Below are 26,565 nucleotides of genomic sequence, written 5' to 3' on the forward strand. Positions count from 1 at the left end.
CTATGATTATAATTAACTGTAATCAATTAGGTTACACATTTAATGTATTCCATACAAGGACAAAGAAAAGGGTAGAGAAATGTGGGATCACACATTTACAGTTTGTCATTAAAGTAGATTAAGTACAAGTATAAAAATCCTTTGTATTTCTAAGTCCTGTAACTGAGCAATTGCTTAACTGATACAGGACTTTATAATTTGGGGTTGCAAAGAAAAAGGATGATTCTATGTTCTTTTTATACCAAGGCATTTTTTTCTCCTAATTATTTCTTAGCATACATAATACAGCATTTAAGGATTTATTTTAATACAACTCATAGACTTGGTTTAATTGTCTAGTTTAATGATTCCCTTCCTTCCTTCCTTCCTTCCTTCCTTCCTTCCTTCCTTCCTTCCTTCCTTCCTTCCTTCCTTCCTTCCTTCCTTCCTCCCTTCCTCCCTTCCTCCCTTCCTCCCTTCCTCCCTTCCTCCCTTCCTCCCTTCCTCCCTTCCTCCCTTCCTCCCTTCCTCCCTTCCTCCCTTCCTCCCTCCCTCCCTCCCTCCCTCCCTCCCTCCCTCCCTCCCTCCCTCCCTCCCTCCCTCCCTTCCCTCCTTCCTTTCCCCCCTGCTTGACAAAGATTTGTATAAAAAGACTGACTGGTAGTTTGTGATGCAGCCTCTAGTTATTGGTAGAAATTTATCTAAAGGTCTTTCCTGTAATGGACTGTGATGCTCATTTAAAATCTTCACTAATGTACTGATTAAAATGCTATGGAATCTTAGGGTTTGGAAGGAACCTTAAAGGTTCTCTGGTCAAATCCCACCCCATTTTGGTTATTAAATTAGTTTGTATACAGTACTCTTGCCAAGGGTTCATGTAGTTTTAGCCTATATTGAATACTTCCAGTTATTCATCATTAAGTATTTTCTTAGTGCCTGTTGGGTACTAGACAATGTGTTGGTTGTCAGGAATACAGTGGTAAATAAGACAGGTGTCTTATTTAGTCTAGTAGCATTTTGATGGTGATGATGGACTTCACCTTCAGAGTCTGATACACACATCCTCCTCAATGGTCTTGTTCTTTTTCACAAGTGTGTAACAACATTAACCTGACCTAGTTAGGTTAATATTCCAGTTGTTACTGTACTTGGAAAAACTATGCTTTTTCTCCCTCAAAAGCTTGTTGGCTAAATTTGTATTAAAATATATACCTATTGGCCCTAGTTGGTTTGGTTCAGGGGTTAGAGTGTCGGTCCGCAGACTGACGGATCCCAGGTTCTATTCTGGTCAAGGGCACTAACCTTGATTGCAGGCTTGATCTTGGCCCCGGTAGGGATCGTATGGGAGACAACCAGTCGTGTCTTTCTCACATTGATGTTTCTCTCTCTGTGTTTCTCCCTATCCCTTCCACTCTCTTTAAAAATAAAATCAATGGGAAAAATATCCTTGAGTAAGGATGAACAACACAACAACAACAAATATATATGTATACATATACTCAATTTTTTTCAAAAGTTGAAGGTTCTACCATGTTTATATGTATCATTAAATTATAAATAAAGAACTCTTAACCTAATAAAGTTATATTTTCCACAACATATGCAGGGCAGAATATGGAATCTTACCATCCTATTTAATTGTATTATGCTCAGGGTGAGAGTCCAGACGCTTACATAATCTAGGAAGTAACTGAAATGGGGATCTGGTTCCATGTAATACTGGATGTTATACTATGTCAGTGTATGTTTAGGATTTAATTAAGTTGCCTTCTGCTTTTCAAAAAGAAACTCCAACTCTGGCAAATCTTTGGAAATTATTTTTGGCGAACTTTGCATCAGACCCTATTGGAGACTGGAGACTAGTGCCAGCTCTGCTATGGAGCCATGAGCTCTTGCTACCGCTCTGTCAGTCGTTTTCAGAGGTGTTAGCTGCAGTGCCACAAGGGTTTGGAAATATGACAAGGCTTTGAATAATGTGAAGTTAATCTAATCCTGGTCACACTAAATTTATATCTGTGGCACGTTTCAGATACCAATAGTGATGTATTTTATAATCTCAGGTCACTTTAGCCTTTTGGTTCAGGTAGCTACTTCTTAGTATGTGGAGGTTAAGAGTACAGTAATTAACTCAAGTCATTTCTATTGTCAGTTACCAAGCAGATAGAAGAGTCATTTTTTTCCAGATTTAAAACAGAATAGGAGTAGTTGAGGTATAGGTCAGAATGAACTATTCTTTCTTTATGCCCTCCAAGAGGAAGAGAAGATAGTATTTCCCACATCCAGGCACAAAGGGAGTTGGGAATCAAGGGATCCATATGAGGGAACTTCACAGAGGTCTCAGGGCTTTGGATGATTCTCTGGTTTGGAAAAGATGAGGATTGATGAATGCTGAGGGCAAATATGCTGTGATAGCTGAGTGTGGTGTTGTGCCACTTGGCTGGGCCATCATTGTGTTGAGATATTGAGACTATTGAGAATCTTGTTATTTACCATGGTATACTGTGTAAATAACATCTATGTTTCAGGAAGTAAAAACGGTTCAAGAATACTGTGATTTATATCATGCTGCAGACTGTTTTTAATTTTGGCCTCTATTTCTGTTTGGTTCTCCCTATATGGTAAAGTCCTTTTAAAGTCTCACTGATACTCATTGGAACCAAAATGGATTAAAGAAAGCACTCAAGGGTCACAAAGTTGTGGTTCTGGTAATTGAAGTGAGAGCACCCTACCTCCAAGTGTAATTTCAGAGTTAAAAAACTCACTTTCCTGTAGAATTTATTTCCAGTACTAAAACTTCAAAGCCTTTATGTGTCATTTGAATAGGGAATGTGATTGATACATTTTAATTTAAAATTTTGCTTATCCAATTAGTGTTTGGCATATATCTGGAAGGAAAAGTTAATATACAGGCAAGAATGATGGACTAAAGTTAATAAGGAGAACTTTTATGGGGGAATATAAATATTTTATTATAAATATATTCTATAAAATTGGTACTAGAGACTTGCAGTTCATTAATGTTTCATTTGTAAGGTTAGCATGAGTTATTGACTTCCTGAAAAGTAGATGCAGTTTTTGGCTGTGGAATTTCAGGATGATGGCAATAAGAGTGGAAAGGGATTAATTCATAGAGTTTGGTTGTATGACTAATTGAATATGGATTGCACTGTGGGGCTAAAAGTTATCTCATAGATTCAAATTTGGGTGACTGGGAGAGTAGTAGTACCTTGACAGGATAGTAAGAAGGAAATAATTTCAGCTCTGTCCAGTTTGACCCTCCAAATGACTTTAAGGTGTAACATCTAGAAATACATTTTGGTAAGTGATTGAGAGAGAGCATGGACTCCAGAGTAACCTATGACCTTGAGTGAATTATATAAAGACTCTGCCTTTTTCATCAATCTAATAGGAAAAAATATTATAAGGAGCAAATGAATTAATACACATAAAGAGCTTAGAACAGTGCCTGGTACATATGTGTTAGCTGTCATTATTGTCATTATTAGGATATGTTTTCTGTGATTTTGGTATAAAAGTGATATATAAAGGATTTTTTTCATTTGGAGCAATCCCAGAACACCCCATGTTCCTTCTTCCTCTGTCCTCTATATCCTCTCAAATTTGTAGAACCAAGATATATAAAATTTGTTGTGCAGTTTTAATTATTAAATTATGTTAGTTTTATTGTTTATTTTAGAGATGTGGGAGATGGAAAAGGTCTTTGAAAATGTTGTATTACTATAATTACAATTCTTTAAAATATTTTAATTTATTTTTTCAATAACTTATTTGTAATTAATTTGTTTTCCAACTGACATACATTATGTTTCTGGTATACAACATAGTGACTAGACATTTATATACCTTATGAAGTGACCAACTCATATATAGTTATTTCAATATTATTGATGATATTCATTCCCTATATGTACTTTACTAGTACATCCCTGTGACTATTTTATAACTGGCAATTTATACTTCTTAAATCCTTTTCACCTTCTTCACCCATTTTCCCAACTCCTCTCCGATCTGGTGACAATCAATTTGTTCTCTCTATGAGTTTGTTTCTGTTTTGTTTATTCATTTATTTTGTTTTTAGATTGCACATATAAGTGAAATTGTATGGTATTTGTCTTTCTCTGTCTCACTTATTTCACTTAGCATAATACCCATTAAGTTCATCCATGTTGTCCCACATAGCAAGATTTCATTCTTTTTTATGGCTGAGTCAAGTCCCTTGTATATATGTGTACTGCATCTTTTTAAATCTATTCATCTATTGATGGACACTTGTTGCTTCCATATCTTGGCTATTGTAAGTAATGCTGCAGGGGAGCATGCATCAGTCTGCATTCCCACCATGAGGGTTCTGTTTTCTTTATGTTCTTACCAACACTTTTTGTTGGTTGATTTATTGATGATAACCATCTTGACGGGTATGAGTGTATCTCATTGTGGTTTTAATTTACATTTCTCTGATGATTAGTGACATTGAGCTTCTTTTTATATGTCTGTTGGCCATCTACATGTCTTTTTGGAGAAATATCTATTTAGGGTTTCTGCTCATTTTTAAATCAGATTGTTTGTTTTTGGGGGTGTTAAGTTGTGGAGTTTCTTATATACTGTATATGTACCACTTCTTCTTTGGTCAGTCATCCAATGAATGATACTTCAATTGTTTCCAATCTTGGCTATTGTAAATAATGCTGCAAAGAAAAAAAAGGTACATGTCTTTACAAATAAGTAGTGCTTTTAAAAAATATTTTTTATTGATTTTGAGAGGAAGGGAGAGGGAGAGAGAAAGAGGGAGAAACATCAATGGTGAGAGAGAATCATTGATTGGCTGCCTCATGCACACCCCCATTGGGGATCGAGCCGTAACCCCGGGCATGTGCCCAACCAGGGATCAAACCATGACCTCCTGGTTCATAGGTTGATGCTCAACCACTGAGCCACGCTGGCTGGGCCAAATAAGTAGTTTTTCATTTTTTCAGGTAGATTCCTAGAAGAGGGACTGCTGCGTCATATGATAGCTCTATTCTTCATTTTTTGAGGAGCCTCCATACTGTTTTCCATAAAGACTGTACCGGTTTGCAGTGTACAAGGCTTCCCTTTTCTCCATATTCTCTCTAACACTTGTTATTATTGACCATAGCTATTCTAACAGGTGTGAGATGGTTTATCCTGGTTTTTATTTGCATTTCCCTTATAACCAGTGAAGTTGAGCATCTTTTAATATGTCTGTCAGCCATCTGTATGTCTTCTTGGAAAAAGTGTCTGTTCAGGTCCTCTGCCCATTTTTTAATTGAATTGCTTGTTCCTTGTTGTTGAGTTGTATGAGTTCTTCATATATTTTTGGATAATATCCCCTTAATGGAGGTATTGTTTGCAAATATCTTCTCCCATTTGGTTGGGTGCCTTTTTGTTTGTTGATAACTTTCTTTTGCTGTGCAGAAGCTTTTTAATTTAATATAGTCCCATTCATTTATTTTTGCTTTTTATTTCCCTGGACTTTGGAGTCAAGTTCACAAAACCCCCTCTGAGACCAAGGTCCATAAGTTTAGTACCTATGTTTTCTTCTGTGCATTATATTGAGTCTTGTATTCAAGTCTTTAATTTATTTTGAGTTAATTTTTGTGTATGGTGTCAGAGAGCAGTCTAGTTTTATTCTTTTGCATGTGGCTTTGCAATTTTCCAACAAGAAGCAGAAAGGCTCTTTTTAAAAGGAGGAAGACGCGGTCACATTTTTAACCCTTTCATCCTTTCCCCTTCTTTCTGCCTAGAATAAGAACACGAAAATAAGGGAACATCCCGTAAATGGAGGGATAGAAAATTAGAGCCTTAGTCTTTAATAAAATCACAAAATTGCAACACCAGCACCAAATCACCTACCTCTGGACTTTTTTATGTAATAAGGAAGAAAAATATATTCTAGCCTAATGAATGCTGATAATAACTAATGGAACTAAATTAAAACTCTGTCTAATGGGTCAATGGAAGAATGCAATTCACAATAACATGCATAGCCAAGAGTGTAAAGACATACCCTAACACTGAACACCGAAAGCGGAGCTGCTTGAAATAAGAATTCAGGGGTTAAAGCTATCTAAGCAAGTCTCTTCCTTGGAACTGAACAAAGCACTAACTAAAATGGCATTGTTTTCTCTTCCATTCAAGAAAGGATATGTGAATGCAGCTGAGAACAACATATTAAATACTAAAAGGCCTGGTGCACAGATTCGTGCATGGGTGGGGTCCCTGGCCTGGCCTGCAGGGATCTGGCTGAAACTGGCCCAGTGCACAAATTTGTGCACCGGTGGAGTCCCTAGGCCTGGCCTATGGGGATCAGGCCGAAACCAGCAGTCCAACATCCCCTGAGGGGTCCCAGATTGCAAAAGGGCACAGGCCTGGCCAAGGGACCCCACCAGTGCACAAATCCGTGCTCCGGGCCTCTAGTATGCATATAAGATCTTGGGTTAATCTTTTTCCTCCCTCCCCCTACCCTCTTCCCTCTGAGATTCATCAGTCTGTTTCAAGTTTCCATGCCTGTGCACTGAGCATTTGCCCCCTGGTGGTCAATGCAGGTCATAGCTACCGGTAGAACGGTCGAGCTAACAGTCGGAGACTTAGCATATTAGCCTTTTATATATATAGATACTTAAATACAGGGTAGGGCAAAATAGTTTTATAGTTGTTCATATGGAAATATATAATAATAATAATAATAATTATTTAAGAATAAACTCTGTGTTTTGCATACTTACAACTGTAAACCTATTTTTGCCCCACCCTATATTTTGGATATTAACCCCTTATCAGATATATCATTGGTGAATATCTTCTCCCATTCAGTAGGTTGTCTTTTTGTTTTGTTGATGGTTTCCTTTCCTGTGCAAAAACTTTTTAGTTTGATTTAGTACCATGTGTTCATTTTTTTTCTTTTGTTTCCCTTGCCTGATGATCTTTTTAATTCTCTTAAAATTGAAAATCTTTATTTCTTTTGTCATCCTCATCTGGACACTGTTTTAGCTCAATTAATTTCAAAGCTCTGATGTCAGATTTTATTCTTCTACTAGACCTTACTCTATGACATTAGCATTGTCCTTCAATGAATTTATCTGGTTCTTTGGATTCTCCTACACAGTTTTGCTTACATCTACCCTCATATACTTTCTAATATTCTCGTGGAACCTATAGGAAGCAGTTTGCTTTCTCAGAGAAATTAAAACTAGCCTAAAGGACTATCTGGAAAGATTGTCTTTCAGAAATTACAGATGAAAGGGACAGTGGGAGGAAAGCTCTTAGACTGGAGGAAGCCCCATATATAAACAGGACTGTCCCTAGTTATTCTTGGATCTGTGGAAATCACATGGCCTTGGATTTCCTTCTCTCTGATTTCCCTCTACCCACCACAGTTTAAACAAGCAATGCATACCCATTCTTGTCAATTTCTCTAAATATTTAATGAGCCTGTCTGTTTAATTGCATATCAGAAAAGTGTTTAGAATTTGGAGAGGGGCTGGCAATTTGGTACTGATAATTAAGTCCAAAATTTGTGACACTTCTATTTATTTATTTTTTAAAAAGAGTATACATATATAGTGGAAACTACTCAGCCATAAAAAGATGAAATATTGCCATTTGCAGCAACATGGATGGATCTTGAGTATGATGCTAAGTGAAATAAGTCAGATGAAAAAGGACAAGAACCATATGATTTTACTCATATGTGGTACATAAAACAAAAACAACAAACAAACAAACTCATAGACACAGAGAACAGTATGGTGGTTACCAGAGGGGAAAGAGGAGGGGGGAAAATAAAGAGAATAAAGGGGGTCAAATATATGATGATGAAAGGAGACTAGACTTTGGGTGGTGAATACACAATGGTATATACAGATGATGGATTATAAAGTTTTACTCCTGAAACTTAGATAATATTATTAACCAATATTACTCCAATAAATTTAAATAGAAAATATGAAAAAAAAAAAAAGGAGCTTTCTCAGAAGTGCTCCTAATGACTTCCATTTGTATCTCTTTGGCCAGAACTAGTATATAACTATACCTGACTAAAAGAGAGAGAAAAAAATTTAGTGGGCTTTTTTGTTTGTTTTTGAGCTGGGGATATTGCCATCCCCAATAAAATCTCCAAGTAGGGGAAAAAAGGAAAAATAGATATTGGGTGGGCAGCTAGGAGTCTCTGCTACATTCTCCAATATAGAGAGGACTTAGAAGGCAGCCTTCAGGTGGTCCTCCTGGGACTAATCATTGTGGCCAGGAAAATTAGGATTGGTTACTCTGAAAGTTCTGGGTTTGCAAGTCATAAAGAACTGCTTTGGCTTGTTTTTTTTGTGTGTGTGTTTTTTAAAGAAGAGATAGTGTAACTGGCAAGCACAATGAAGCTTCATGCCATGTTCATTAGTAGAGTTATTTAGTATGTTGTGGAAAGAATGCATAACTCTGGATATGCCCATGTATGTGGGAGCCAGAAAAAAAGATTGAAAATTGCTGTCTTCAAGTAACCTAATCTCATTTCTAATTCAAAATCTTTTACCTTTCTAAACATGATGCTGTCTTTCAATATATGGTCTATATCAAATGTATTTTTTTGACATTTATTTTATTTACTTATTTATTTTTAACTGAAATTCTTTATTGTTTAAAGTGTTACATATGTCTCCCTTTCCCCCCATTGACCTCTTCCCGGCTGCTCCCACCCTGCACATGCCCTCACTCTCCCTACAATGTCTGTGTCCATTGGTTATGTTTATATGCATGCATACAAGTCCTTTGGTTGATCTCTTAACCCCCCTGCCCCTCCGCCTTCACTCTCAATGTATTTCTTAATGTTAGGGATAAGTCACTAGTGTTTATTTAGTAGCTTTGAGTATGGAGCCAATGTTTGCCTTCTCCTCTCCCCACCCCAAAGTGTCATAAGAGAAGAAATCCTTTGTGTTCCCAATGTGTGACGTGTATGAGGTACTAAATAAATATTTGGTGAATAAATGATTGAAGGAACAAGAATGATGGCATTCTGTTTCACTTTGAATACTCGCAGACTTTATGCATTCACTTTACCAACTTTTATACATGTCTAGAGAGGCAACATAATAGAATAGAAATAATGACTTTGAAGCCATTTGAACAACTTTTTTTGATCTCCTACTATGTGTCAGGTACTGTGTTAGATGCTGGGGTAGGAAAACAAGTGTATTATCTCAGTGAAAGAGGGAAACAAGCCTAGAATACTTTAATTATTGAACTTACTGGGTAAGTGCCATATGTGTACACTAGATTCTAAAGGTGAATGTAGCCCTAGCCGGTTTGGCTCAGTGGATAGGGTGTCAGTCTGCGGACCGAAGGGTCCCAGATTTGATTCCGGTCCAGGGCATGTACCTCAGTTGCAGGCTCCCCCTGGTCGGGGCTCATGCAGGAGGCAACCAATCAATGTGTTTCTCTCACATCAATATTTCTCTCTGTCTTTCCCTCTCCCACTCTCTCTAAAAATCATTGGAAAAATATCCTCGGGTGAGGTTTAAATAAATAAATAAAGGTGAATGTAGAAGGGGTATTTAACTTAGATTGGTACAGTGGGTTTGGTGAGAGAAGGGTTGTGGTCTAAGAAGACTTTCCAGAAGAGATAGTACCTGTGAGTGGTTTTGAAAGATGGGTAAGAATTAGCCCGGTGAAAGTGAATGGGGATTATGGTCTAGTAGAGATAGCTACTTGTGCAGAGGTACAGATATAAGAGGTCATGAGAGATAGGTGAAGTGGAAGGAATCAAGTAATGAAGGACTTAGACTTTATCCAGAATATCATTAAATATATTTTCAAAACAGCATGTTGTTTTTCTCTCTGATGAAAAGGAAAGCACATCTCTAATTTTTAGAAGATCTCAGAAATACAGAAAAGTATATAAAGAATATGATTACTTGTAATCTCTTCAACCAGAGATAAGGCCTATCAACATTTTTAATTCCTGCCATAATTCCTCAATTTCTCTCCCTTCTCTCTTTCTTCCCTCCATTTCCTTTTTAATTCTTCTTTCTTTCCTCTTCTCTTTTCCCCTTCTCTGGCAAGATCTCATGTCTCCCCCCCTCCCCCCTCCCCCCAACCCCACTCCCCAAAATCCATACACAGCTTTTATTGCATCTTTAAAATATCACAAATAAGTCTGAGGAGTCATCTGGCATCTTGCTGTTTCTGTAGCTGGACAACTTAGATCTTACTCATCAGCCTGCTAAACTGTTCCTTTTTCAGAAACATAGATAACCATCCAAAATTTTTCTGATACCCTTCTTTTTATCTGTTGTGGCTTGCTGAATCAAAGCAACTGAAGTTGATACAAGTTCAATGTCATTTCCTCAAGAATTAACTCATTTTTTTGTGTGTGTGGGAGGGCTTGAGATGCTGAACAAGCAATGCCTGACCTCACCCGAATCCTGTGGATACATTTTTTGCCTAAGATATTTCTGATTTCTACAAGAGAACCATTCTCCTGAATAACACTGTTGATGGGGAAGTGAGCTTACACAGGCCTCATCTTGTAACAGAAGCCCAGTGTAACACCCTTGATCATGTTTTGTACATGACTACAGATGGTGTGAACAATAGTTAGTTCCTTTATATTTCCACACCATTTGTCAACCTGAAGCCTCTCCTTTTTCTTTTAAGGAGATGAAGTACTATACTGATGCAATTGAAGTCCTTTCTCAGAGTGCCTCTGGGCTCTTCATAATAACTGTGCGTTCCTTCAGAGTGATGGCGACATTTTCAGGATTGTCAACAGTGATTGCTGAGCATGGTCTTCATCCTTATTGACCCTTATGATAAGAACTTTTAAGGACTCACTGAGAAAAAGAGGTTAGGGTATGGGAAGAGGCCACTTTTTTGTTTGGAGTCATTTTATGAAATATTACACAAGGAGGCACAGTTTTGGGCATGGAGACTTTAAATTTGGTTATTAGGTATGCTTTTAAAAAAATTTCACAAACACTTATCAGTTAGGATGTGTCCAATTCTTTCTTAAGAGCTTTCAAAAATTATATAGATCTTTAAATCTCATGACAACCTTACAAGGTAAGTATTATTGTTTTTATTTTGTAGATGAGGAAGTTGAGGCACAAAGAGGTCAAGTAATTTTTTCAAGGTCTATATAGCTGCTAACTAGTAGGGTCTAGAATCTAGGCTGTGGATTGAATCATGGCCTCCAGTATTCAGGCTCTTCACACTATGCTACTTCTCTGGTTGAGGCCAAAATGTATGTGAAACAGTCAAGTAAGTATATTCATCCAGCATGTGGGTATGCATTTGAAATCCAGGGGATAGGTTAGACTTGGGGGTATGGATTCAGAAGTCATCACACAGGAGGATATTAAAGTCATGAGAGTTAATGTTTCCAATATCTCTAGTCATATCTTCTTTTGTGATAATGAGTATGCCTTATTTCTTGGTTGCTTTTCTCTGGACATCTCTACATTGACAGTGTTCCTTTTAAAATTAACTGTGCCTTATATAACTATATGTAGATGTTGCAATGCAGAGAAAAAACAACTATACTACATTGCCCAAACATACATACTGACTTTTAGTACTATTCCACACCTGCTCTCCTATGGGTTTTATTTACATGAAAGTTTACCAAGATATATTTCCCCCATATACTATACAATTGATTTTTTAAAAATATATTTTTATTGATTTCAGAGAGGAAGGGAGAGGAAGAGAATCATTGATAGGCTGCCTCCTGCACGCCCCCTGCTGGGGATCAAGCCCGCAACCCAGGCACATGCCCTTGACTGGAATTGAACCCTGGACCCTTCAGTCCACAGGCTGACTCTATATACATTGAGCCAAACCAGCTAGGGCACAATTGATTTTTTAAAATATATTTTTATTAATTTTAGGGAGGGGGAGGGAGAGAGATATATAGAGAGAAATATTGAGGAGAGAGAAACATCAGTTGGCTGGCTCCTGCATACCCCCTACTGAGGATAGAGCCCTCAACCTGTGCCCTGACTGGGAATTGAACCATGACCTCCTGGTTCATGGGCTGACAGCTCAACCATTGAGCCACACTGGGCAGACTGCAATTGATTTTTATCTTTATTTTATTGTTGACAGTATTACAGATGTCTCCCATTCTCCCTCACCCCTTTAAGCCTGTCCACCCAGCTCCTACCCACTGCCTCAGGTCTTCACCACTCTATTGTTCGTATCCATGGCCTATGCATATAAGTATATAAGTTCTTTGGTTTAATAAAAACAAGATGAGAACTTTATATGGTACCTATTATTTATTTGAAGTTCATTATTCTACATAGACATTTTACTTTTCCTTGTCATTAGGGAAGGAATCAATGAGCAAAGGAAATTTTCAGAAAGAATTAAAAGTATACATAGACTTTCCCCAGTGTTCCTGCTTTAGAATGTGTAGCATAAAATTGGTATACACTTCCAAGAGTGCCTTGTAATATAAAGGGAAGATGAAAATAGGAGATGTGAAGTCATTTAAATCAGTTTTGCTTAAAAGTAGTAGCTGATTAGATCAGATGAAAGAATTTGTGGTGTTTTTTTTGTATTAAAAATTGTTGCTTATCTTTAGAAAAGGAATATAGGGTTTGGTTGTGGCTGATGGGTGATTTGTAGTTACACCACAAGAATCTGCATTTATTTGTATAAAATTTAGATGTTATGTCTGAAAACATTTAGATAAATATAAGGAAAATACTGTTTTTTTTGTGACAAGGAATTTTTAACATTAGAAAAGCCTACTTTACCATGGCAATTAGAAGAGTGAACTCTATATAGAAATGGGTTTTATTTAGCCAACTGTGACAATCAGTCACATTTAGTAAAACAAATGATCTGATAGCTTGACAAGTTGCATCTTTTTAAAGATATAAACAGTTTAAAATGCTTGGCAGTTTTCCTCATTTGTAACTGTTCCTGTAATGTGAAAACACCGGTAAGCATGGAAGAATAAACTTAGGAGGGCAATTAAAGAGTTATTCTATTTTAGGATAAGATAGAATTGAAAATTTTAGATTGTTTAGAAGAAATATGATTAATTGCAGGATATTCTTTCTGTTTTATCATAACTTAAAACTAAATTTTGAATTGTGTGAATGGGAGTTGTTCTTATAGTGAAGAAAATAAGCTCTGTACAGTAATGATGTTTGAATAGCACTTTACTGTTTTCAGGGCTTTCTCAGATATGCTGTTTCTTGGAGGAAAGGAATTTTAGTGAAAGGCATCAATGGGAAATCTTAGTTAAAGACATCAATCTTTGGTGGTCATTCTACCTAATCAGTAGAAGAAGGATACAGAGGAGAAAGGGCTAGGTGAACAAAGAAATACCAGCATTACAGAACCACTTTAGAATTGGGTTTCTTGGACTATATTATGGACATTTTTAGAGGTGTGGTGGGTGTATGCATAGCTGAATATAGACATTTTCAAATGTCATTGAATCCTTGAAGATTAGAGGTCAAGAAAAACATTTATACATAGCAACATAAAAAAACACACACAAAATAAAAACTCCATTAAACTACTACATTAAACAAAACTATACAGAATAAAAAACATCATCAATAAACAAAGTTAACAATAAATAGCAATACTTACACAACCAAGTATGTAAGTATATAAGATTTGATAATATAAATGTGTTCTCCAAGGGAGATACATCTCAACTTTTAACATAGAAAGTTGGGAGGAGCCCTTTAGTTACCTAGGAGTCTTAGAAGAAATGCTGACTGGTGTTTCTATAATGATTACACCTCAATTCCAGAAGGTTTAAGTCATATATGATTGTGAATTTAATATATTAGGTAATTGCTCCAGTTCTGCCTTTATCCTTATTTGGTTATTTATCCTCCCATTTCATGTCTGTTCTTGTTTTTACTTAGGGCTTGACCTTTTTATACACACTTGGGTGTGGGGATGAATACCAACAACTAATTGTCTCCATCTTATACCTGTCATATTTACAAATGATTTTCTTTGAAGTATTTGTTAAGTCTGAACTGTTTAATACGGGTGCAAAATGCTGGACATTTGTTTTAAAGTAAAATTAAAACAGATGATCAATTATTTCTAAGGTGAAGCATTTCCAGCTAAATGGCTTAAAATAGAGCTTTTGTAGTCTGGATAATTTTAGTCAATAAAATATTTTTAATTATTTAAATAAAACATCAATATAGTTAAAACTTAAAGTTATAAAAATAATAAACAAAAAAATTAAAAAACCTTAGTTATTTTTAAAACAAATTTTAAACTATTTCAGTCACTTAAGATAAATTTCAATGTTAAATCATTACATTTTTTTAAACACATCTGCTTCCATCAGTAGTCCTATTCTTCAGAAATAACCAGTCTTTTTTTTAAAATAAATCTTTATTGTTCAGATTATTACAGTTGTTCCTCCTCCCCTAGCTCCCTCCACCCAGTTCCCGCCCTACCCCCTGCCCTTACCCCGCCACTGTCCTCGTCCATAGGTGTATGATTTTTGTCCAGTCTCTTCCCACACCCCCCACACCTCCTTCCCCCCGAGAATTGTCATTCCACTCCCTTTCTATGCCCCTGATTCTATTATATTCACCAGTTTATTCTGTTCATCAGATTTTTTATTCACTTGATTTTTAGATTCACTTGTTGGTAGATATGTATTTGTTGTTACTTTGTTGTTCATAATTTTTATCTTTACCTTTTTCTTCTTCTTCCTCTTCTTAAAGAATACCCTTCAGCATTTCATATAATACTGTTTCGGCAGTGATGAACTCCTTTAGCTATGTCTTATTGTGAAGCTCTTTATCTGCCCTTCAATTCTAAATGATAGCTTGGCTGGGTAGAGTAATCTTGGTTGTAGGTTCTTGCTGTGCATCACTTTGAATATTTCTTGCCACTCCCATCTGGCCTGCATAGTTTCTGTTGAGAAATCAGCTGACAGTCATATGGGTACTCCCTTGTAGGTAACTAACTGTTTTTCTCTTGCTGTTTTTAAAATTCTCTCTTTGTCTTTTGCTCTTGGCATTTTAATTATGTTGTGTCTTGGTGTGGTCCGCTTTGGATTCCTTTTGTTTGGGGTTCTTTGTGGTTCCTGGACTTGTAGGTCTATTTCTTTCACCAGGTAGAGGAAATTTTCTGTCATTATTTCTTCAAATAGGTTTTCAATATCTTGCTCTCTCTCTTCTTCTGGCACCCCCATAATTCGGATGTTGGTACACTTGAATTTGTCCCAGAGGCTCCTTGCACTGTCTTCATATTTTTGGGTTCTTTTTTCTTTTTTCTTTTTCGGTTGGGTGTTTTTTGCTTCTTCGTATTTCAGATCTTTGACTTGATTTTTGGGATCCTCTAGTCTGCTGTTGGATCTCTGTATATTATTATTTATTTCAGTCAGTGTATGCTTAATTTCTAATTGGTCCTTTTTCATATCCTCAAGGGTCTCACTGTATTTCTCGGAGGTTTCTAGGAGATTCTTGAGTAACCTTATAACCGTGGTTTTGAACTTTATATCCAGTCGTTTGCTTTCCTCCATTTCTTTCATTTGTGACCTGTTTCTTTGTCTCTGCATTTTGGCTGCTTCCCTGTGTTGATAGAGTGGCTTTGTGTGCTAGGTGTCCTATAGGGCCCAGTGGCTCAGCCTCCCTAATTACCTGAGGTGGACACTCTTGGTGCACCCCTTTGTGGGCTGTGTGCACAGTCTTGTTGTAGTTAAGCCTTGATTGATGTTGGTATCACTGGGAGGAATTGACCTCCAGGCCAATTGGCTGTGAGGATCAGTTGTATCTACAATGGGCTTTGGCGCTCACTGAGTCTGCCCCCTGAGTGTGTCTCCTATGGATGTGAAGAGTTGTAATCTGGATGGTCTCACTCTGACCACTGGGTACCCTGGCTCTTGGATCTCTAAGGAGGTGCAAAGTTAGCCACTGCCTAAGGCCACCTAGCAGGAGCTACAGAGAGATCTGCAGATTCCTTCTCTTTGTTTGGGGTTTGGAGGTGCCCAGATGAGGCCCAGCTGTGAAGCAATGCAAGCTGCTGTGGAGCCTTGAGCCTTCTTTTGGAAACTCTGGGCCTCTCTGACCCAGCTGCAGTTTGTTAGGTAATTTTAGATTGCAAAAGGCCAGGCTATTAATATGCAAAAGCCTCTGTGCACAGCTGGGGTGGGGTTGTAAATTGGGTGTGGCGGGGTCTCAGGGAATCAACAGGGCGGAGAAAACCTCAATGGCTGACCGTCAGTCCTGCCCTGAAGAGGTCCCCAGGTCTCTGTGTCCTGCAGCACCATGCAGGAACAATGATCGCTGCAAGCACCTCTGAGAGAAAGCCGCCCTTGCATTCCAGCCTGATGTCAGACAGTCCAGTTTCTCTCTGTATGAGTCCGGGACCCCAGAGTCTCGCCCGGAACTGGAGTTCAGAGCAGTCAGGAGCTTGTATCTCCCTCCCAATTGAAAAAGACAACAGCATACTCAGTTGCCAGCCCCTTTTGCGCACGCCTCCGTACGTCTGCACTTCACTCCCCGCACCTCCTACTGGACTCAATGCACTTTTCTCTTTCCTTCTAGTTGTAGAATTTCCACTCAGCCAGCCTTCCCGTGGTTCTGGATGATATTTGTTTTGTTTTTTAGTTGTAGTTTTGATATGTTTGTGTGTGGCAGCAAGTTCAGGTGTTTACCTATACCGCCATCTTGGTTCTATCAGAAATAACCAGTCTTAATCTGTTGATCTTAAATCTTCTATGTTGATATTGGTCCAAAGAATGAGAATAATATTCTGTCCCTGAGCTGTCCTAATTTGGGACCCACCGATTTCATGATCATAATAAAGTGGTGCTTAATTTAAGCTACTACCTTTTGGGATAGTTTATTATGCAGCAAGAGTAATTGGAACATAATTGGAACTTGAACATGCTAAAGAGAAAAGGCATTTGTACTGCTGTAGTCAAAGTCCTGAGTTAGGATCTATGTTGTCTAAAGCTTAGGAGCTTTTTTGTCTGTCTTGTTTGTTTATTTTATTTTTCAGTTACAGTTGACACTCTATTATTTTATATTAGTTTTAGTGGTTAGACAGTTATATAATTTACAAAGTGATCTCCCTGATAATTCTAGTACCCACCCAACTGACACCACACTCATGATCTATCCTAGAGGCCTGGTGCACAATATTCATGCACAGGGAGGGTGTGTGTCCCTCAGCCCAGCCTGCACCCTCTCCAGTCTGGGACATCACTCTCACAATCCAGGAGATTGCCCCTAACCTCTTCTGTCTGCCAGCCTGGTCACCTCTAACTGCCCTCCCCTGCTGGCCTGGTTCCCTGCAACTGCCCTCCCCTGCAGGCCTGGTTCCTCCCAACTGCCCTCCCCTGCAGGCCTGGGTCCCCTCCAACTGTCCTCCCCTGTAGGCCTGGTCGCCCCAACTGCCCTCCTCTGCCGGCCTGGTCATCCCTAACTGTCCTCCCCTGCTGGCCCGGTCATCCCCAACTGTCCTTCCCTGCAGGCCTGATTGCCCCCAACTGCCCTCTCCTGCCAGCCATCTTGTGGTGGCCATCTTGTGTCTCCATGGGGGTGGCCATCTTTGACCACATGGGGGCGACCATCTTGTGTGTTGGTGTGATAGTCAATTTGCATATTACTCTTTTTATTCAATAGAATTATTAACTATATGCCCTATGCTGTACTTCACATCCTGTGACTACTTTGCAGTGTAGGGCTTATTTATTTATTTATTTATTTATTTATTTATTTATTGAATTTATTGGGGTAACGTTGGTTAATAAAACCATCCAGGTTTCTCCTGGGTCCGGGTGAGGCCATTTGCCCCTGGATCCGGGTGAGGCTGGGTCCCGGGCCCGGGTGAGGCCACGTGCCCCTGGGTCCGGGTAAGGCCACGTGCCCCTGGGTCCGGGTGAAGCTGGATCCCGGGTCCGGGTGAGGCCGTATGCCCCTGGATCCGGATGAGGCTGGGTCCCGGGTATGGGTGAGGCCGCACACACCTAGGTCCGGGTGAGGCCATGCGCCCCTGGGTCCGGGTGAGGCCACGTGCCCCTGGGTCCGGGTGAGGCCATGCGCCCCTGGGTCCGGGTGAAGCTGGATCCCAGGTCCAGGTGAGGCCATGTGCCCCTGGATCCGGGTGAGGCTGGGTCCTGGGTCCGGGGGAAGCCGCGCGCACCTGGGTCCAGGTGAGGCCACGCACCCCCTGGGTCTGGGTGAGGCCACATGCCCCTGGGTCTGGATGAAGCCGTGCCCCTGGGTCCGGCCGAGACCCAACCAGAGGGAATCGAACCTGCATTACCACCATTTGTCCACCATCCAGAGCTGAGGGGTCAGTGCCGACATGTACACATAAGGAACTGGTGGACATTGATATTGGGTCTCAAAAGAACTGTTGGTCCAGAAAGAAACTCACTACAGACTGATTCATTTGCCTGTCAGCATAACTATTATTGCTCATCTCACATTCAGTTCATATAAGTATATCTCTAGTGACACATGATCTCGCTCATCTAGGGGAAATGATGAACAACATAGACTGATGAACAAGAACAGAACCAGAAACAAGGAGGCATCGATCGGACTATCGGGCCTCAGAGGGAGGATAGGGGAGGGTGGGGGGAGGGGGGAGAGATCAACCAAAGGACTTGTGTGCATGCATATGAGCCTAACCAATGGTTAAGTTCAACAGGGGGTTGGGGCATCCGTGGGGAGGGGTGTGGGATGGGAATGGGGGGATGAGGACAAATATGTGACACCTTAATCAATAAAGAAATTAAAAAAAAAAATCCAGGTTTCAAGTGTACAACTCTATGACACTTTTACTTCTGTTTTTACTAACCTGAACCTTACATCAAGTGCTGAAGAAGTCTTATGTGAGCACCTTCAGGCTTAGGAACTTCATGGCATTGTTTCTTTTATTTTTTCTTCTTCTTTCTTTTAAATGTTTTTATTGATTTTAGAAAGGAAGGGAGAGGGAGAGATAGAAACATCAATGAGAGAGTATCACTGATTGGCTGCCTCCTACATGCCCCCTACTGGGGATCAAGCCTGAAACCCCGGGCATGTGCCTTTGACCGGAATCAAACCTGGGACTCTTCAGTCTGCAGGCCGATGCTCTATCTGGCTAGGGTGGCAATGTTTTTTGATGAATATCAGTTTTGTATGAAGTTGGTGGTGACTGTTATTAAGGTTACTTTTGAGAGGACATGTTAGTCAGGAGTCTTAGAGGAAAACTGGATAGATGTTTCATCATAATTTGCCTCATGATGGGATTTCTAGTCCTACACTTAATGGTATTTATGAAGAAAGCTGGGAAACAATGATCTTATCTCAAGACAAAAAGATGACTAATATTTTATCAAGCAGTGCACCTCATTAGAAGCCTGTGTGGTATTGGTAGAAGCATACACTCATAGATCAGTACCATACATTCATAGATCAGTGGCACAGAATAGTGAACACGGAAATAGCTCCCTATGTTAAAAGCTACCAGATCTTTGACAAAGGTGCAAAAGCAATTCAATGTTTTTTCAACAAATGGTGAGATGAATTGGATATTCATAGAAAAAAATTAATCTTGACCTAGAACTCACAAATTATATAAAAATAACTCAAAATGGATCATAGATTTAAGTTTAAAATGTAAAACAATAAAAATTTTAGAAGAAAACATAGAAAGAACATCTTTGGGAACCAAGACTTGAAGATTTCTTAGACATGATGCAAAAGGCATGATCTATAAAAGAAAAATTTATAAATTATACTTTATTAAAATTAAGAACTATTGCTGTGCAAAATACCCTATGATGAGAATGATAAGACTGGGATAAGATATTGGCAAAACACATATCTGACAATGGCCTATCTATCTTATCTATCTACCTACCTACCTACCTATGTATCTTATATAATAAAAGCCTAATATGCAAATCGACCAAACAGCTGAACGAGCAATCGCTATGACGTGCACTGATCACCAGGGGGCAGACCCTCAACTCAGGAGCTGCCCCCTAGTGGTCAGTGAGCTCCCACCGGGGGAGCACTGCTCAGCCAGAAGCTGGGCTCACAGCTGGCTAACACAGTGGCGGTAGTGGGAGCCTCTGTGGCAGCAGCAGCGCCAAGGAGCAGAGAGCCGGGCGGGAAGGAGTGAGGGGTCCCGGACTGCAAGAGGGTGTAGGCCGGGCTTAGGGGACCCTCCCACCCCCAGTGCACCAATTTCGTGCACCAGGCCTCTCTAGTTTATCTATATGTAGTATACCATGTCATACTAATGAGCAGTAAAATATAACAAACTATTGATAGACAACTTGAATGGGTCTTAAGGGCATGATGCTGAGTGAAGAAAGCCAATCTCAGAAAGACTCATAGCATATGATTCCATTTATATAACATTCTCAAAATAACAAAATTATAGAGGCCATGAACAAATTAGTGGTTGCCAGGACATTGAGGTGGGTGAGGAAGTTGGGTGGAGCTATGAAGGAAAGTGTAGCCTGAGTGAGATCTTTATGGTGATGGAATAGTTTTCTTTCTTGTTTGTGATGGTGATTACACAAATATATACAAGTGATGAAATGACAGAACTGTGCACACACATTTATACCAATTTTGGTTTCTGGTTTTGATATTGCACTGTAGTTGTATAAGAAGTAACCATTGGGGGAGACTGGGTGAAGAGTACAAGAAGCCTCTCTCTAACTATCTTTGCAACTTGCTTAGAATATAAGTTATTTCAAAATAAAAAGTTAAAAAATATTGTTCTGTCAGCAGTATATTGAAATTTAAGAGTATTTTGCCAATCCCTTTTTAAATATATTTGATTAAAGAAGCTATCTCTAGGTGAAAGCTACATGTATAATTAATATTTATAAGATAATTTTTTGAGAAGTCATTTTGTATACTTTCAAAAAATTAGAAAATCATTCTTATATAAGGATTCAAATCCTTTGGGAAGTTAGATGATTTGTAATTGATTTCAACAAAATTAGAGGAGAACCTGATCATTTCACATTTTAAAAAATATATATTTTATTGATTTTTTTACAGAGAGGAAGGGAGAGAGATAGTTAGAAATATCGATGAGAGAGAAACATATATCAGCCATCTCCTGCACACACCACACTGGGGATGTGTCCGCAACCAAGGTACATGCCCTTGACCGGAATCGAACCTGGGACCCTTCAGTCTACAGGCCGCTGCTCTATCCACTGAGCCAAACCGGCCAGGGCTATTTCACATTTTCATACAAATACTGAATCACTGTATTGTATATCTGAAACAAATATAATGTTATATGTCAATTATTCCTCAATTTTTAAAAAAGAAGTATTGTGACACAGTTTTAATAGTTAAATGTGGATCATGCATATTTGAACATTTCATTCGATTATTTTTTAAAATTTGAAAATTTTCATAAATTTTTTAAATTTAGTGAAAAAAAGTATGGAAATGGTAATATGGGGTTTAGAAAGCTCACATACTAGCCTATACCTGAACAAGGGTGGGAACAAGAGATCAGGTAGTTAGCTAGTTAGTTAGTTATTACAATATCTCTATTGAAAAAAGTGCTTCGAACCAGGGCAATGGCAGTGGATGGAGGTGCAATATATTTTACAGATTGAACTATCATTGCTGAGGATTTTTAGGTGGGTCAAGGTAAAGTGAGCATCAAGGGTAATAGATAAATTTATAAAAATTACAGGAGGATCTGATATGGTTGTAAGCTGATACAAGAGAGCACCTTAGATTCCTCAAGGTTTAAGCATAGTGCATGGCTATCTATATTAATTAAAGGGTAATATGCTAATTAGACTGGGTCGACTGGCCATCTTTTGGATGTCCAACTTCCTTCTGGACAAAGCCATAGTGTTAAGGGCCAAGGCAGAGGCAGTTAGGGTGATCAGGCCGGTAGGGGAGAGCAGTTAGGGGCGAGATCAGGCTGGCAGGGGGTTAGGGGCGATCAGGCCGGCAGAGGAGGGCAGTTGGGGCCGACCAGGCCGGCAGGGGAGGGCAGTTGGGGGCGATCAGGCTGGCAGGGGAGGGCAGTGGGGGTGAACTGGCTGGCAGGGGAGGGCAGTTGGGGGCGACCAGGCCGGCAGAGGAGGGCAGTTGGGGGTATTAGGCAGGCAGGCAGGTGAGTGGTTAGAACCCAATGGTCCTGGATTGCAAGAGGTATATCTGACTGCCAGTTTAGGCCCGATCCCGATCAGGCCTAAACTGGCAGTCAGACATCCCCTGAGGGGTCCTGGATTGGAGAGGGTGCAGGCCGGGCTGAGGGACACCGGGCCTCTAGTGTGTTTAATAAATAGCCACTGATTGCTTTGAGGAGAGAAATTACATGCAGGTAACAACAAAACCATTTTCTCAAGGCTGCTTACCACCAAGGAAATAAGAGCAAAGGAGCAAGAAATAGTATTTTGTGGGAGACATGACTCTTTGAGTCTGTGGTCAACTTGTTTGGTTACTGTCTGCGTTGGTTCAGGTGGACAGGAATTCCTGTTTTGATAGCTGAGTTAAACTTGATAAGAAAACAAGCAGAAATAATAAACATTTATTCAAATAAAGTTATTAGGACATATAGTTTGAAAGAAAACACAGCTATTTCCCCTACCTGTTTTAAACTGATGAAAGGTTTACAACTATAAATTCACTACCTTTTATTTTGTTGAGAATTTTTTTTCTATAAATTAAGTTTATAAATTAATAAAACTGACAAAATATATTATTTCTCACTTTCAATCTAAAAAACAGTTTGTTTAGGACTTTGAAGTTCAGTACTATTCTTTCATCTAATTCCACAGTCATCAGTATTTTTAACAATGTGTGATTTTCCACCACAGAGTTTTTACATGGCATATGTTCTTAGTATTAGAATATGTTATAGAAAAAAAAAAAAAGAATATGTTATAGGATAGGTTGCTGCTGAATAGATTGATATTCTGTGGTGATACTTGCAAAAATATTAATGTTTGCTTTTAGTTTTCAGGATGGCAGAATCAATTGGTTAGAAGGGAAGAGGGGTTGTTGTTAATGATATAAGCATATGTATAAATTTTGGACTATAAAATATTAGCCATTACATTAATTTATTCAATAGTTATTTGAATTTGTGTACAGTGTGCTTCACTGACAGTTAGATAGCTGCTTTGTCTATTGTAGTATGTAAAAGAGACTTCATCCTTGACTGCATGGATCTAGTGTAATTAGGAAGATAGATAATGATCTCTCAAATAAATATGTGCTTTACCATGTTATTTTCTAAAGTTTTGTAGATTTACCATAATGTAAAAGTTTTATTTATAATTAAACTGAGAAAATTGCTAAACACCTATTTTACTAAATACTATCAGGTACTTCCTAATAGTAATTCTAAAAGCTGACCTTTATTAAGTGCTTATATCTGTTATTTAATTTAATCTTCACATAATGTTTTAAAGTGTAGATACTTTTATTCTTACCGTTTTACAAATGAGAAAAGTGAGGTTCATAGAAATTAAGTAAATTGCTTCACATCATACAAGCTAGTAAGTGGTACAACTGGTTTTTGCATTTACTTCGAGACATTGAAGCTTGAACTCTTACTTGCTTTTGTTTTTTATTCCCCATTATTATTATTATTATTATTTTGTTATTAATCCTCACCTGAGAATATTTTTCCATTGATCTTTTAGAGAGAGTGGAACAGAGAGGGAAAAGACAGAGAGAAACATCGATGTGAGAGAAACACATTGATTGGTTGCCTCCTGCATGTGTCTGAACCAGGGTCTGTGCCAGGGTGCAGCCTGCAACCAAGGTATGTGCCCTTGATCAGAACTGAACCTAGGATCCTTTGGTCTGCAGGCCGACGCTCTAGCCACTGAGCCAAACCGACTAAGGCTCTATTCTCTATTATTTAGCACTGTAATAGGCTATGTAGGGATATACACTGAGTGGCCAGATTATTATGATGTCTGAACGCATAATAATCTGGCCACTCATTGTATATCCTATATAATAAAAGGCTAATATGCAAATTGTCCCCTCGATCAGGAGTTCGACCAGCAGGCAGGCTGGCCAACTGCCCATGTCCCCTCCCCCTGACCTGGTGGCTGGTGTGTCTCAGTTGCTTAGGCACAGGGGCAGGAGGGGTAGTCCAGTCAAGGGCACATGCCCGGGTTGTGGCATGTGGGAGGCAGCGGAGGCAGCCCATAGATGTGCTCACATATTGATGTTTACAACAAAATTGAGATGGAGACACTTAGATTTTCCATATGTCCCTTGTCCCCACACATGCATTGCCTCACCTATTATCAGCACCACTCACCAGAATGGTACACTTTTTACCAAGGTCGACACATAATTACCTAAAGTCTGTGGTTTATCTTAGGGTTCACTCTTGGTGTTGGACATCGTATGGATTTGCACAAATATTCAAAGACATATATCCATCATTACAATATCATACAGATTATTTTTATTGCCCTAAAAAATCCTCTGTGCTCTATTATCCCTCTGCCCCCAAACCCCACAGCAGTCACTGATCTTTTTATTGTCACCATGGTTTTGCCTCTTCCAGAATGTCATATAGTTGGAATCCTATATATGTTGCTGTTTCAGATTGGCTTCTTTCACTTGGTAATGTGCATTTAAGGTTTACACATCTCTTTTCATGATTTGGTAGCTCCTCTCTTCTTAGTGCTGAATAATATTTCATTGTCTGGATGTACCACAGTTTATTTATCCACCTACCAAAAAACATCTTGGTTGCGTCCAAGTTTTGGCAATTATGAATAATGCTCCTATAAACATCAATCTGCAGGATTTTACGTGGATATAAAATTATCAATCTTGTGAGTAAATAGCAAGGGAGGTGATTGCTTCCTTGTATGGTAAGAGTATATATCTTGTTTTTTAAGAAACCATTAAACTGTCTTTCACAGTGTTTGTACCATTTTTACCACTTTGTATTCCCACTAGCAGTGGATGAAAGTTCCCATTGGACTACACATCCTTGCCAGCATTTGGTTTTGTCAGTGTTCTAGATTCTGGCTGTTGTAATAGATGTGTAGTGATATCACATTGTTGTTTTAATTTGCATTTCCCTGATGACATATGAAGTGGAATATCTTTTCATATACTTATTTGCCATATCTTCATTGATGAGGTTATCTGTTAAGGTCTTTGTTCCATTTTTTAAGTCGGTTGTTTGTTTTCTTATTTTTGAGTTTTAAGAGTCTTATGTATACTTTGGATAACAATCCTTTAATTGATGTGTTATTACAAATATTTTCTCCCAGTCTGTGGCTTGTCTTCTAGTTCTCTTGTTAATTTGTTCTTTAAAAAATATTTTTTGAGAGCCAGGCAAGTTATCAAAGAGTTTGGGGACATACTAAGTGAAAAACATGTAAAATTTTTTTTACTATGGTAAAATATACAAAACAAACTTTACAACTGAAGGAACTAGATAAAAGAACAAATTAAACCCAAACTTAGCAGAAGGAAGGAAATATTAAAGGTTACAGGTAAACAAAATAGAGTGGAAAACAAGAGAAAAATCATTGAAACCAAAGTTGTTCTTTGAAAAGATTGACAAAATTGGTAAACTTTTAGCTAGATGGACTTAGTTAATAAGAGAGAAGACTCAAATTACTAGTCAGAAAGTGGGGACATTACTACCAACTATACAGATATAAAAAATAAAATAGTAAGTACTGTAAACAGTACTATTGTATGCTAAACACATGGGTAACCTAGATGAGATAGACACATTTCTAGAAACAAAAAACTTATTAAGACTTAATTCACAAAGAAATAGAAAATTTAAATAGGTTTATAACTAGTAAGTAGATTGAATCAGTAACCAAAAATCTTTTGGAAAAGAAAACCCCTGGACCTCAGGGCTTCCCTGGTGAATTATATCAAACATTTAAAGAAGAACTGAAACCACTTCTCAAATTTTTCCAAATATTTGAAGAGGAGGAAGCACTTCCTAGTGCATTCCGAGGCCAGCATTGCCCTGATAACCAAAGCCAGACAAAGAGACTACACAATGACTGCAGACCAATATCCCTTCTGAACACTGATGTAAAGACCCTCAGCAAAATACTAGCAAACTGAATTCACAACATATTAAAAGGTTTATGCATGATGACCAAGTAGGATTTATTTCTGGAATGCAAGGATCTTTCAATATATGAAATCAATCAATGTACCACATTAACAGAATGAAGTGAAAAAAAACAAAACAAAAAAAAAAACACCACATAATCATTTCATTGATTCAGAAAAGTCTGACAAAATTTAACACCATTTTATGATAAAAATACTCAACAAACTTGGAATAGAAGGAAACTCCATTAAGATAGTAAGAGCCATATATGAACACATCATACTCAATGGAGAAAGACAAAACTTTCTTCTAAGATCAGAAAGAAGGCAAGGATGCCCATCCTGTCACTTTTGTTAGTACTGGAAGTTGTATCCAGAGCAATTAAAAAAGAATAAAATACAGGCATTCAAATTGGAAAGGAGAATATAATACTTAGGAATTAATTTAACCAAGGAGGTGAAAGACTTGTACAATGAAAACATGCTGAGATTCTGATTTGTT

General features: G+C 38.5%; 1 protein-coding gene and 1 pseudogene across 4 annotated transcripts in view; one reads left to right on the top strand and one right to left on the bottom strand.

Annotated features, from left to right (window-relative positions):
- Positions 1-26,565, top strand: part of SBF2 (SET binding factor 2) — a 369,973-nt gene that overhangs the window by 69,960 nt on the left and 273,448 nt on the right. The window lies entirely within an intron of this gene.
- LOC307109524 (large ribosomal subunit protein uL6-like) lies at positions 582-10,797 on the bottom strand (annotated as a pseudogene). Its single transcript has one exon. The product of its transcript is annotated as a large ribosomal subunit protein uL6-like (transcript).

Source organism: Cnephaeus nilssonii (genome assembly GCF_951640355.1).
Source record: "Cnephaeus nilssonii genome assembly, chromosome: 13".
In the NCBI taxonomy this organism is placed as follows: domain Eukaryota; kingdom Metazoa; phylum Chordata; class Mammalia; order Chiroptera; family Vespertilionidae; genus Cnephaeus; species Cnephaeus nilssonii.